The 13,632-nt window shown below is 37.8% G+C and overlaps 1 long non-coding RNA gene across 1 annotated transcript; it reads right to left on the reverse strand.

The window, feature by feature from the left end:
- Positions 1 to 807: 807 nt before the first annotated feature.
- On the reverse strand, positions 808 to 9,960 carry LOC122058764. Its single transcript, XR_006133915.1, has 3 exons — positions 9,596 to 9,960; positions 945 to 1,065; positions 808 to 870 (listed from the first exon to the last, which is right to left on the reverse strand). It is a non-coding gene; the product is annotated as an uncharacterized LOC122058764 (long non-coding RNA).
- Between the last annotated feature and the right edge of the window lie 3,672 nt (positions 9,961 to 13,632).

A 13,632-nucleotide genomic window follows, 5' to 3' on the forward strand; every position in this document is an offset into this window, starting at 1 on the left:
TTGACCTTTTATGATGACAAAATTTTTTCACCCATTTAGTTTAACACGAAGAAAATAGTCAAACTGCTTAGTGTATGCTAGGGCCTTCATATGTCACTCCCTCTCCTTCCTTTTTATGGAATAACATATCTACCCCTTATTCTCAAGAGAAAAATAGACATAAGAAAACTTCCTCGTGCACTAGCAACTGAACAGGGAAATCAAACCCATAAATCTATAATGTTACTTCACATGTATTATAATAATATAAGGGGAGAAGTTTTGTGCATGCATGGTGGTGCAACATGCACACAAGCATTGGATGGGGATAAAAGGGGTGCACCATAGATCCTTTTACTACCCATCTAGAGTATTAAAATTTTAAGTACATCACCACTTGGATCGGCCTCCCATGATCCTATTACGGCATATAAGTCACCTCACAAGGTCTACTAGATACATATAATATAAAAAAACTGAGCAAGAGTTACTGATCCAACTGGATATTCCAATATGAGCGAATTTATATGACCTATTCAGTAGGTTTACAGCAAGATATTCAAACTCCTATAACTCCAACAATACTAAGCAGATGCTTAAGATGATACACAGCCAAAAGACAAATTCAACATCAACAATTCAAGCTCTTTCGCAAGAAACAGGGATTCATGACAAAACATACAAGAACCACATGCTGAAATAAATCATATGGATAAATCTGAAAAGAAACTGTCTAGTGAATGTAACCACATTGAAGACATCAATTAGCAGCTGTTCTATTCAAACTAATAAAATAAACATGAAGATTTAAACAAACTCTCCCCCCCTCTCCTTCTCCGAGACCGCTTCCCCTCCTGAATAGATTCTACCTGCAATGCTTCCCTTCCTCACCTACACAAGTACTAAATATAAACAAACAAAACCAGTAAAATATCTGGTTTGCATGGCACAGTAGCTGAACATACACATTGTAGTTGAATAGTCCTGGGAAACCGAGAAGCTTAAAGAAAGTGAATCTTCCATCTATAACAAGGTTATGAGCTCTATCATACTTGGACAGTTTGTTGGCTCTTCTGCATATAAGTCCTGATCAGATAACAAGAAAAAACTGTCACTATGTGGATTGTAAGTGCTTACTGGACTCAAATGTTCAGTTACTTAAACCTTTGAATGTGGCATTTGTGATGTACGACACAGGATCTTCCTTCAGAAGATACGACTTTAAAGGATTTCATGCTATAAATAGCTGTATCATTTTCTGCAACTTGTGTTGGATTATGATCTCTTTTATATGGTATTGTTATTGTAAGCAAGAAACATCTTACTTAGACATGCTTCATTGTAGAATTGTTCACGACTTTCTGTTACTGGCAAGTGAGCCCCTGTTCAGGACAGGAGCACCATGAGAAAGTACTCAACTATGGTTTAGTGTGCCAACAACTAACAATATCCGCCCACATCCACGGCCAATCCGAATCAGTATTGCACCACTGGATCCGCTTACACTGCTTTGGAAAATTATTAATCACGTCCTTTCTAATTCCTTATTATCTAGTAACTATCCTAAGTTTGAAATAAGCAATTACATCGCTCCAGAATTAGTTAATTCACTTACTCTCTAGTTCCGTATCTCTATTGAAAGGCCATGTGTACTGGTTGGGGTTTAGCCGATTTGAATTTTGGATCTCTTTCTAGTTGGATGTGTTTTCTTCCCATACCTTGTACAGTTGAAGTGCAGTTCAAACTTGATGGAAAAGGAAAACTCACACAAAGAACATTGTTGAGTCCATACCCATAGTCATGAATCAGGAAGAACCTAAAACTCTTAGGGATAGGTTCTACACTTCTAGGGCTGCTCAACCTTCATGTATTCGATTACCAGCAGTCCAAGGGAACAACTATGAGCTTAAGTCTAACACCATTAGCATGCTACTCCATTTTCATGGGATGCCTAATGAAGATGCATACTTGTTCCTTCGGGAATTTGAAAAGGTCTACGTTCTCATCAAAGTTCAACAACTTACTGATGACGCAGTTAAGCTTAGGTTCATAACCTTTGCCCTCAAGGACCAGGCCAAAAAGTGGCTATGTAGTTTGCCTAGAGACTCAATCACAAATTGGGACCAATTCACTGTGGTCTTTCTGAAGAAGTTTTTCCCATTGCATAAAACCAATAAACTTCGAACTGACATTATGCAATTTAGGCAAAAACCCAACGAGTCCTTCAAGCTAATGGAAAGGTTCAAAGACTTACTCTAAGAATGCCCTCCTCACGCTATTGACACTTAAATCATATATGACGGTATAGATTACCAGACCAAGCAGCTGTTGGAATCCATGTGCCCTTCAGGTTTCACATCCTACACAGATGACAACGTTGCTTGGAATTTTTTGTTAAGTTAGCAGAGAAGACTAAAGAGTGGGAGTCCACTCAAGAGACAGAAAGGACTGGTAGAGGCTATCTTGGTAGAGAGCACTGTTGCAAAAGAGGCCCAAATCGATAACATTCTTAAAAGATTAGAGGCCGTGGTAGTAAAGGGACCAACCCAAGTTAACCAGGTCCACCATTTTGTTCCTATATGTAGTTGGTGCCAATCTCCTACCCATGTAGTCGAGGAGTGCCCCAGCATCTCCAATGTGAATGGTGTGAACCAAAGTCCTGAAACTACCAATGCCATGTACTAGAACAAGCCATACGGTCAAACTTACAACCCAGGATGGAGGAACCACCCCAATTTCTCCTGTAATCAATTCAGCAATCAAGTAGGTACCTCCAATCCCCAATTTGTCAACCAAGGTCAGAATTTTTTGTTAGAGTTAGCAGAGAAGACTAGAGAGTGGGTGTCCACTCAAGAGACAGAGAGAACTGGTAGAGGCTATCTAGTAGAGAGAATTGTTGCAAAAGAGGCCCAAGTCGATAACATTCTTGAAAGATTAGAGGCCGTGGTAGTAAAGGGACCAACCCAAGTTAACTAGGTCCACCATTCTGTTCCTATGTGTAGTTGGTGCCAATCTCCTACCCATGTAGTCGAGGAGTGCCCCAGCATCTCCAATGTGAATGGTGTGAACCAAAGTCTTGAAACTACCAATGCCATGTACTAGAACAAGCCATACTGTCAAACTTACAACCCGGGATGGAGGAACCACCCCAATTTCTCCTGTAATCAATTCAGCAATCAAGTAGGTACCTCCAATCCCCAGTTTGTAAACCAAGGTCAGAATTTTTTGTTAGAGTTAGCAGAGAAGACTAGAGTGGGAGTCCACTCAAGAGACAGAGAGGACTGGTAGAGGCTATCTAGTAGAGAGCATTGTTGCAAAAGAGGCCCAAATCGATAACATTCTTGAAAGATTAGAGGCCGTGGTAGTAAAGGGACCAACCCAAGTTAACCAGGTCCACCATTCTGTTCCTATGTGTAGTTGGTGCCAATCTCCTACCCATGTAGTCGAGGAGTGCCCCAGCATCTCCAATGTGAATGGTGTGAACCAAAGTTCTGAAACTGCCAATGCCATGTACTAAAACAACCCATACAGTCAAACTTACAACCCAGGATGGAGGAACCACCCCAATTTCTCCTGTAATCAATTCAGCAATCAAGTAGGTACCTTCAATCCCCAGTTTGTAAACCAAGGTCAATTTGTTCCCCAATAGACTAACCAAAGGTAAATATGCCTCCACACTAGTCCAATAATTTTAGGCCTCCCCCTTCTCCAGTAACTGCATCACCTTTTGCTAGTCAACCTCCAAGATTCCAAAAAGGAGGTGAGTCTTCCAGGATTGCATCATTGGAAAAGAATGTAGAGCTTCTCATGAGCATTTTCATGACAAGCCAACACAACATGGAGAAACAAATTTCTCAGCTTGTGAATGCTCTACATGAAAGGGAGAAAGGCAAAATGTCAAGTCAACCAGACCCAAACCCTAGGAATGGTTCTCCAAGCTTCTCCAAGTTAATCCAATTCAGTTCAGCAAGGTCCACACTTTCTAGAGCCTTCCACTCATGTCAATTCTATACATGCCCTAAGGAGTGGGCACAAGTATCTTAGGGATGATTTACAAGTGCCAAATTCAAAGTCCCTTTGAAAATAGTCCACTGAGGTGAGTGAGACACTCCCTTCGACGCTAGGGTCGAAGGTTCATCTGAGAACCTACCATCTTTCAATAAGAACTGCCTCCCACTCTGGCACAAGATAAATCTGAAGAGGTAGTTAAACAAGAAAGTCTTTTGTCCCTAAAGCCCCATTCCCTAGAAGACTCTTAGGCAACAAGAAAACAACACCCGTAGAAAAAATTTTGGATGTGCTCAAACAAATTCAAGTGAACATTCCTCTGTTAGATGCCATTTCCCAGGTTCCTGCTTATGCCAAAGTGCTTAAGGACCTATGTACTCAGAAAAGAACTACCATTCTTGACGGCCAATGTAAGTTTTATTTTGTCCTAGCAAGCGATGGTTAAGTACAAGGACCCTAGATGCCCTACCATCTTATATGTCATAGGTACTACTAAGATTGAGCATGCACTCCTTGATTTGGGTGCCAATGTTAATTTGTTGTCTTTCTCAGTGTATTAGCAATTAGGAATAGAAGAGTTGAAACCTACATCCGTCACACTCCAATTAGCAAATAGGTTAGTCAAAACTCCCAAGGGCATGATAGAAGATGTGTTAATTAAGGTGGGTGAGATTGTTTTTCCTGTAGATTTTGTGGTATTAGACACCCAGCCTGTCATGAACTTGAAAGACCAGATACGTGTTATTCTAGGTAGACCTTTTTTAGCTACAGGCAATGCTTTGATTAATTGTAGAAATGGTCTAATGAAACTGTCATTTGGGAATACCTCTGTGGACTTCAACATCTTCAGGTTGGGTAAGCAACTCAATACCCATGAGAATGTTCACATGTAGAAATGGTCCAATGAAACTGTCCTTTGGGAACACCTCTGTGGACTTCAACATCTTCAGGTTGGGTAAGCAACCCAATACCCATGAGAATGTTCACATGTTGCAATGCTCCCCGGATTCCTTCCAAACTGAATTTGATATCGATTTTGATGAAGTTTTCCAGGATTGCATAGAACGACTAGGTGATATAGAGGACAGTGACTTCTTCATTAATGTAATGAGCTTGCAGCACTATATAGAGCCTATTGGGACTTTGGCCCAATCTCTCCCAAGCCATCAATAGTGGAGCCCCCAAAGCTTGATTTGAAGCCTTTGCTTTCTTAGGCGAAGATAGAACTCTCCCTGTCATCATTGCATCTGATTTAGACTCTAGGTAGGAGGAAGAATTACTAGCTTTGTTAAGAGAAAATAAAGAAGCCATTGGTTGGACCATGGTTAATATTAAGGGAATTAGCCCCTCTGTTGTGCAGCATCATATTCATCTCATGGAGGATGCAAAACCTTCCACAGAACCTCAGAGGAGGGCTAACCCTATTATGACGGAGGCCATTCAAAAGGAGATCCTCAAGTGTCTTGACGATGGGATCATCTATCCCATATCAGACAGTGAATGGGTTAGCCCAGTACAAGTAGTGCCCAAGAAATCTAGAGTCACTGTGGTAAAGCCTGATACTGATGAACTCATTCCCACTCGTCTTTAGACTGGATGGAGAGTGCGCAATGATTACCGCAAACTCAACGCGGCCACTTGGAAAGACCATTTCTCCCTTCCCTTCATTGACCGGATGTTAGAGAGATTAGCTGGCCATAAGTATATTATTGCTTCCTAGATGGACATGTTAGCTACAACCAAATCGCCATAGCTCCAGAAGACCAAGGTAAGACTACCTTTACTTGTCCCTCTGGAACTTATGCTTATCGGCACATGCCTTTTAGGTTGTGCAATGCCCCTGCAACATTCCAGAGATGCATGATGAGTATATTCTTTGACATGATAGAGACCTTCCTTGAGATCTTTATGGATGACTTTTCCATATATGGTGCCCCCTTCTCTGAGTGTCTTCACCATTTGAAGTTAGTGTTAGAAAAAAGTAAAGCTAAAAATTTAGTTCTCAATTGGGAGAAGTGTCACTTCATGGTGAAGGAAGACATAGTCTTAGGTCATGTCATCTCTAAGGAGGGGATCAAGGTTGATAGAGATAAGGTGGATCTCATCTCTCATTTCCCACCACCAAGGACTGTCAAGGATGCTAGGTCTTTTCTTGGCCATGCCGGTTTCTATAGAAGATTTATTAAGGATTTCAGTAAGATAGCTAGGCCATTGACTAGCTTGTTAGCCAAAGATCAGTCTTTTGATTTTTCTCCTATATGTTTACTTTCCTTTGAGCATCTAAAGAAGGCTCTAACTATAGCTCCCATTATCCAAGCTCCTGCCTGGACTGAACCTTTTGAGTTGATGTGTGATGCCTCTAATTTTGCCATTGGAGCCGTCCTAGGACAATGGATTAATAAGCTGCCCCATGTGATCTACTATGCAAGTAGAACTCTAAATAATGCATAGATGAACTACACCACGACAAAAAAAGAATTTTTGGCTGTTGTGTTTGCTTTGGAAAAATTTAGATCATACCTTACTGGCTCTCATGTGATAATTCATACAGATCATTCAGCCATTAGGTATCTTGTGGGTAAGAAAGATGCCAAGGCTCGTCTGATTAGGTGGGTTATACTCCTTCAGGAGTTTGACCTAGAGATTAGGGAGAAGAAAGGTGTTGAAAATTTGGTAGCAGACCACCTCTCCCGTTTCCCCAATTCAAAGGATGAGGATTGCCTCGTCAATGAGTTTTTTCCTGATGAACAATTGTTGACCATCTCTAGTGAACCTTGATGTGTTGACATTGTCAACTACCTAGTCATAGGTGTGACGCCGAACCATTGGTCCACCAAAGACAAGAAGAGGTTTCACTCTCAAGTCAACTACTTCTGGGATGACCCATATCTCTTTAAATCCTGTCCTGATCAGATTTATCATTGTTGCATTCCAGATCATGAGTAACTTTCAATCTTATCTTTTTGCCATGATTATGCATATGGTGGTCATTTTGGCCCTAAGAAAACTGCCGCAAAAATTTTATAATGCGGATTCTATTGGCTGGACTCTCTTTCATGATGCATTTGATTTTTGCAAGGCTTGTCAAGCTTGTCAGTCTTTCGGCCGTGTCATGAAGAGGAACATAATGCCACTCAACCCTATTTTGATAGTTGAGATTTTTTTTGTGAGGCATCGATTTCATGGGACTATTCCCTAATTCCTTCGGGAATTTGTACATTCTTTTGGTCGTTGATTATGTTTCCAAATGGATAGAGGCCATAGCTTGTAAATCCAATGACCACAAAGTGGTGGTCAAGTTTCTCAAAGAGAACATCTTTTTTCCACTTTGGTACACCACGAGCTGTAATTAGTGATAGGGGTACTCATTTTTGCAATCGGCCTTTTGAGGCCTAGATGAAGAAGTATGGGATCACCCATAAGCTAGCTACCCCTTGTCATCCCCAAACTAGTGGTCAAGTGGAAGTGTCTAATAGGCAAATTAAGGAAATCTTAAGGCTATGGTTTTGAATTTTGTGAGCATATTCACTGCAAACTCTGACGACACACAACTCGTCCTCTAGGGTACCTTAGGGGTCTAAAGGCTTCCTGCACATGCTAAGTGCAGTCATGATTCCTACAAAATTGAGTTAGGTTTTTCTTTCTTTCTTGTTTATTTTCTTCTTTTTGCTCGAGGACAAGCAAAGTTCAAGTATGTGGGTATTTGTTGAGCATTTTTTTATATGTAAATTAGTCCAATTATTTACATCATTTAATTCCCAGAACAAGGTTATTTTAGGTATTTTCTCTTGTTTTTAGAATTCAAGCCAAAAATGGACCAAGTGGAGTTCAAGTGTCAACTTCGGCCCAAGGAACCAAACTCTATTCAGCCTGGCCAGAGCATAGAAGATTCCCTTTTGGCAAAATCTGCAGAATAAATTACAATGATTTCTATGAGGTGGACAATTTCTACAAGGAAGATTTAGGCTGAGTCAACCTTCTATTTTTGTTTTTAACCACATGTTGGGATGAATTTTTAATAGTTTCATATTCATAATCTTCTATATTGGACAATATTCTAGAAGCATCTTATCATATCTTTCCATTTTAGGATTAAGGGAAATATTGTAAAAAGAATTGGGATTATCAACTTTTGGGTAGTTTCTATTATAGGTTTTGATTTTTATTTTTTTCTTCTCATTCTTTAGGTAGCTAAACTCTATAAATAGAAGAGCTCTCCTCTCTCTAAAGGAACCAAGCTCCTTCTCCCCTATCTTTCTTCTTTAACTTCATTAGTTTAGCTTTGAATAATTTATGTTTACAAGTTATAATTTTTTATTTTCTCTACAAAATTTCATTAGAGCCATTAAAGTTATAATTGAAGATTTAGAAGCATCTTTGGAGTTTGGATGTGCAGAAGCTTGGAATTTGTTCTTTTCTTCAATAAAATTCTGCAATTGTTCTTCAGTTCATAGTATTTCTATTACATGACCCTCATTAATGACCACCATGGAAGTGTTCGTATGACCCATCACACCCACCTTCTTACCCTCTGACAATGTATTCTATCCTATTCTAAACTTGAACAGCCCTTTTTCTAAGAGCCTGATGTTCATCTCAATGCCCATTTTTTGACCTTAATTACCAACTTTTATGACCTAGAGAAGTCTAAATTGAAATTGCAATATGTGAAACTTGCTGATGTTATTCAGTGCAGGTTCTTTTATTTTAAATTAGATGACATATATAATGCGACGGTCAACCGTAGTAAGTCTAACTAGGTTCATGTCCGTTAAATAAAACACGTCAATTATTTATTCATACTAACCACCCATGGCTTCACCCAAATCCCAAAAAAAGGGGTTTAGCTAGCCATGAGAATGGTGGTGATCATGCTGCTTAAATTAAAAATAAAAGACAAAGTAATGGAAATTAAATTTAAAATAAAAAAAACATGAACTGAAGAACTGTAGAATTTTATTGAAGAAGAGAATAAATTCCAAGCTTCCGCACATCCAAACTCCAAAGATGCTTCTAAATCTTCAATTACAACTTTAATGGCTCTAATAAAATTTTGCAGAGAAAATAAAAAATTACAACTTGTAAACATAAATTATTCAAAGTTAAACTAATGAAGTAAAAGAAGAAAGATAGGGGAGAAGGAGCTTGGTTCCTTTAGAGAGAGGAGAACTCCTCTATTTATAGAGTTTAACTACCTAAAGAATGAGAAGAAAAAAAAAAAGCAAAACATATAATAGAAACTACCTAAAATTTGATAATCTCAATTCCCTTTACAATATTTCCTTTAATCCTAAAATGGAAAGATATGATAGGATTCTTCTAGAATATTGTCCAATATAGAAGATTATGAATATGAAACTATTAAAAATTCATCCCAACATGTGGTTAAAAACAAAAATAGAAGGTTAACTCAGCCTTAATCTTCCTTGTAGAAATCGTCCACCTCATAGAAATCCTTGTAATTTATTCTGCAGATTTTTCCAAAAGGAAATCTTCTAGGCTCTGGTCAGGCCTAGAATATTGTCCAATATAGAAGATTATGAATATGAAACTATTAAGAATTCATCCCAACATGTGGTTAAAAACTAAAATAGAAGGTTGACTCAACCTAAATCTTCCTTGTAGAAATCGTCCACCTCATAGAAATCCTTGTAATTTATTTTGCAGATTTTGCCAAAAGGGAATCTTCTAGGCTCTGGCTAGGCTCAATAAAGTTTGATTCCTTGGGCCGAATTTGACACTTGTACTCCACTTGGTCAGCTTTTGGTCTGAATTCTGAAAACAAGAGAAAATACTTAAAGTAGCCTTATTCTGGGAATTAAATGATGTAAATAATTGGACTAATTTACATATAAAAAAAAATGCTCAACAATGGAGATAACCTCTCCTCCCTCACTATTGGTTCTATATAGACATGGATTTTTGGCTAATCTAGTGTGCTTGGCACTCTTAATTGTTCTCATCACTTGCAATGATTCTTGTTATTCTCTCTAAACTTGGTACCATTGTTTGTAGATTGGTTATTTAACAATTTCTACTAGTCATGTTGATGGATCTTTTTTTTTTTTTTTCTTCAAAGGGACAAAGTCTAGATTTTTCTCTCTTTATTTTCAGAACTTGATCTTAGTAACAATTCATATTGGAAAATATTCTTATTCAATTAGAATTGCTCTATTCTTATTCATGTTCTCAGTTGTTTTCTTATATGTGAGCATTTAGCTCAAATAGGTAGAGCACTTGGGTATTAAATATTCCCCAAGAAATGGTGGTTCAAATCCATCAAGACTCATTGATTTTTTTCTTTTATATTTCATTTTTTGAATTTTTATATCATAAGAATTCAAAAAATTCAGTAAGTCTCGATAGATTCGAACCATTATCTCTTGGGGAATCCCTCCCCAAGAGTCTAGCCGTTTGAGCAAAAGACTCACATACAACTAATAAGAATATCTTCCAGTATTTACTAAGATCAATTTCTGAAAACAAAGGAAAATATTACTAGAGTTTTTAGTTTTTACCCTCGAAGCCATAACAATTGCAAGGATCCATCAACATGATTAGTAAAAAGTATTAAAAAATCAATATGGAAATAGAAGAGGTACTAAGTGATGCAGATTAATCACCAAAATAGGCTCGTTTTATTAGGAATAAACCTAGGATTGTGTTCCATACATGTTGGGCCTTTGATCCCATGTGTTTTGATTGTATTGGACCACTTTTATGGGTCCAAAAGATGGGCTTTAAGATTGAGTATGGGATTGCTAGTTAATTTCCCTTTTAGGTTGGCTTGATGGGGCTTATTTAGTTTCTAATTTCAGCATTACTTAGTTTCCAAATTCAATACTTAGTTAGCTTCTAATTTCAGTACTTGTAATTCCTAGTTTCTATTTCCAGCTTTAGTAACTAGAAGAGTTTCTATTTTCTTTAGTTTCCTATTTCAGTTTTTAGAAACTAGAGTTAGTTTCTATTTTCTTGTAACTCCATCATTATTATAAATAAAGGAGAGGGCTCCCATTAAGCCCCACGATTTATGAATGAAAAAAAAAAAGTTTGCTGCTATGTCTCTGTTGGGATTGCTGTGTGTTTGATCACAGTGGAAGGGAGTGATGTTTGATCCATTCAACTCCTTGGGGTGGGAAGCCCAAGAGGATCTACTACAAGTGTTTTCTTCTTCAAGCATTTTCTTTATTCTCAAAGGTTATTTCAAGGTCTACTACTGTTACAGGTATTTATATCAGTCCTTATTCTCAGTTCTGTCTAGCAATAGGCATTCCTGTGAAGACACTTCAACTTCTGCCCAGGCCTATCCTACGGTTAATTTTGGCTGCGATTTTAACCTAAGGTTCCACCCATACAAAGGGGAACTCGATCCAGAGTTGAGGCCCTTCTGACCTCAGGTTGCTAAGCTATCAAAGATCTCCCTATTCTGGCTGATTCTGGTTAGTTCAGATTCTGCCCACTGAAATTGATAGATCTGGTTCTGTCCTCCTCCGTTTCTGTGGAATTTTATTCATGATTATGATCTGTTAGAAGTTAGAACCCTATTCCTATATCTGAGTTAGGCTTTCATTTGGTTTATATTTGATTGATCTGAAGTTTTCTTTAGTTCTGGCCGATTGTGTTTCTTCCAAGATATGAGTTCTGGTTTGACTTCCCTATTCCTGTGGTGTTTTGTTATTGACTGTGAGTTGTTAATACCCTATACCTGCTGCTGGTTTAATCCTATTGATTGGTGTAACATCAGATGTCAGAAATTCCAATTTCTGGGTTTGACAATTCTGATTTACAAGGACTGGTTGACTCTTTACTTCTGGTCTACTGTTGCTGCCTATCTTTGGTTGATTGTTGGTTGTTCTTAGATTAAAAGTTCCTACAGATTGAGACTTGGTTAGACCCCTACCCTAATCTACATTACTAAGCTTAGAGAGAATAACAAGAACTACCGACAATAAAAACAATCAAGAGATCAAGAGTGAGGAAGTCCTCCCTCACTATTGGTTGTATATAGACATGGATTTTTGGCTAATCTACAATGATTTTTGTTATTCTCTCTAAGCTTGGTACCGTTGTTGTTTCTAGATTAGTTCTTTAACAATTTTTACTAGTCATGTTAATGGATCTTTTCTTTTCTTTTCCTTCAAAAGGACAGTCTAGATTTTTCTCCTTTTATTTTCAGAACTTGATCTTAGTAACAATTCATATTAGAAGATATTCTTATTCAATAAGAATTGCTCTATTCTTATTCAACTAGAATTGTTCTCAGTTGTTTTCTTATATGTGAGCCTTTAGCTCAAACAGGTAGAGCACTTGGGTAATAGGGATTCCCCAAGAAATGGTGGTTCGAATCCATCAGAACTTATCGATTTATTTTTTATTTTTTTATATTTCATTTTTTGAATTTTTTATGTCATAAGAATTCAAAAAAATCAGTGAGTCTTGATATATTTGAACCATTATCTCTTAAGGAATCCTTCCCCAAGAGTCTAGCTATTTGAGTTACAGAGTTACATACAAAAAAGCAAATGAGAGAAATCTAACTGAATAAAAATATCTTCAAGTACTTACTAAGATCAAGCTCTGAAAACAAGGGAAAAATCACTGAAGTTTTTAGTTTTTACCCTCGAAGCCATATAATTGCAAGGATCCATCAACACGATTAGTAAAAATTATTAAAAATTCAATATGAAAATAGAAGAGGTACTAAGCTAAGAGAGAATAGCAAGAACTAACGGCGATAAGAATAATCAAGAGATCAAGATTGAGGGAGGAGAAGCTTCACTTGTCTTCATCAAGTATGAACTACACTTCATCTATTTATACATAAGATATACAAAACAAGTCTTTTTTTTTTCTTTTAATAGATGATTTCCATGTCAATCTTTAAGTGGTAGAACTTAATTTGTACATTAATAGGTGGAACAAGTACTGTCAAAGCAATGCATGGTATACAAACATAGGAAAAATAACAAATGTAACCCAACTTGCTCTTTATGCTATTAGAGATGAATTACACAATCAATGAAGCTTGAAAAGGCTTCTCTTCTCCAAAGTTGGATTTACTTTCAATAAATAATAAATTAACTTCATAAAAGTGTGGCAAATTACCTTCCACGGGTTTGCCTCCCGTACGATCAAGTTTGTTAGTAAATGCAAGCCTAGGAATTAGTACCTTCTCATTGCCGATCAACAATACTAGCCACTGCAACACTCAAATTTCAATTCTCTCTACGACTAGAAGCTATATGGATTTTACTGCTCGACTTGGGAGAATTCTTAAGATGCTATTGGAGGATTCCAAAGCCAAAGAAGGTGGATTCCTGCACCCTTTCTCTTATCAATTCTTCTTCTTAATTTCCTTCTACTTCACTATAAGTTTCAGGTCAGTTTCCAACATAAACGTAGCTAGTAACACCCCTGTTTCCCTTCTAACACTAAAAAGGCTTATTCTTCCAGTGGTCAAGAGATGATTTACGAAAGAGCTACAAAAGAAACACCCATGTTTCCCTTCTAACACTAAAAAGGCTGTTCCCGATGAACTCCTCCCCCTGCCGTAGCGGTTGCTCCTGTCCTCGATGAACTCCTCCCCCCTGCCCTTGCCGTTGCTGCTGTCCTCACTCCTGCTTCCTCCCCTTCCAACTCTCCCTC

Source organism: Macadamia integrifolia, chromosome 13 (assembly GCF_013358625.1).
Source record: "Macadamia integrifolia cultivar HAES 741 chromosome 13, SCU_Mint_v3, whole genome shotgun sequence".
In the NCBI taxonomy this organism is placed as follows: Eukaryota; Viridiplantae; Streptophyta; class Magnoliopsida; order Proteales; family Proteaceae; genus Macadamia; species Macadamia integrifolia.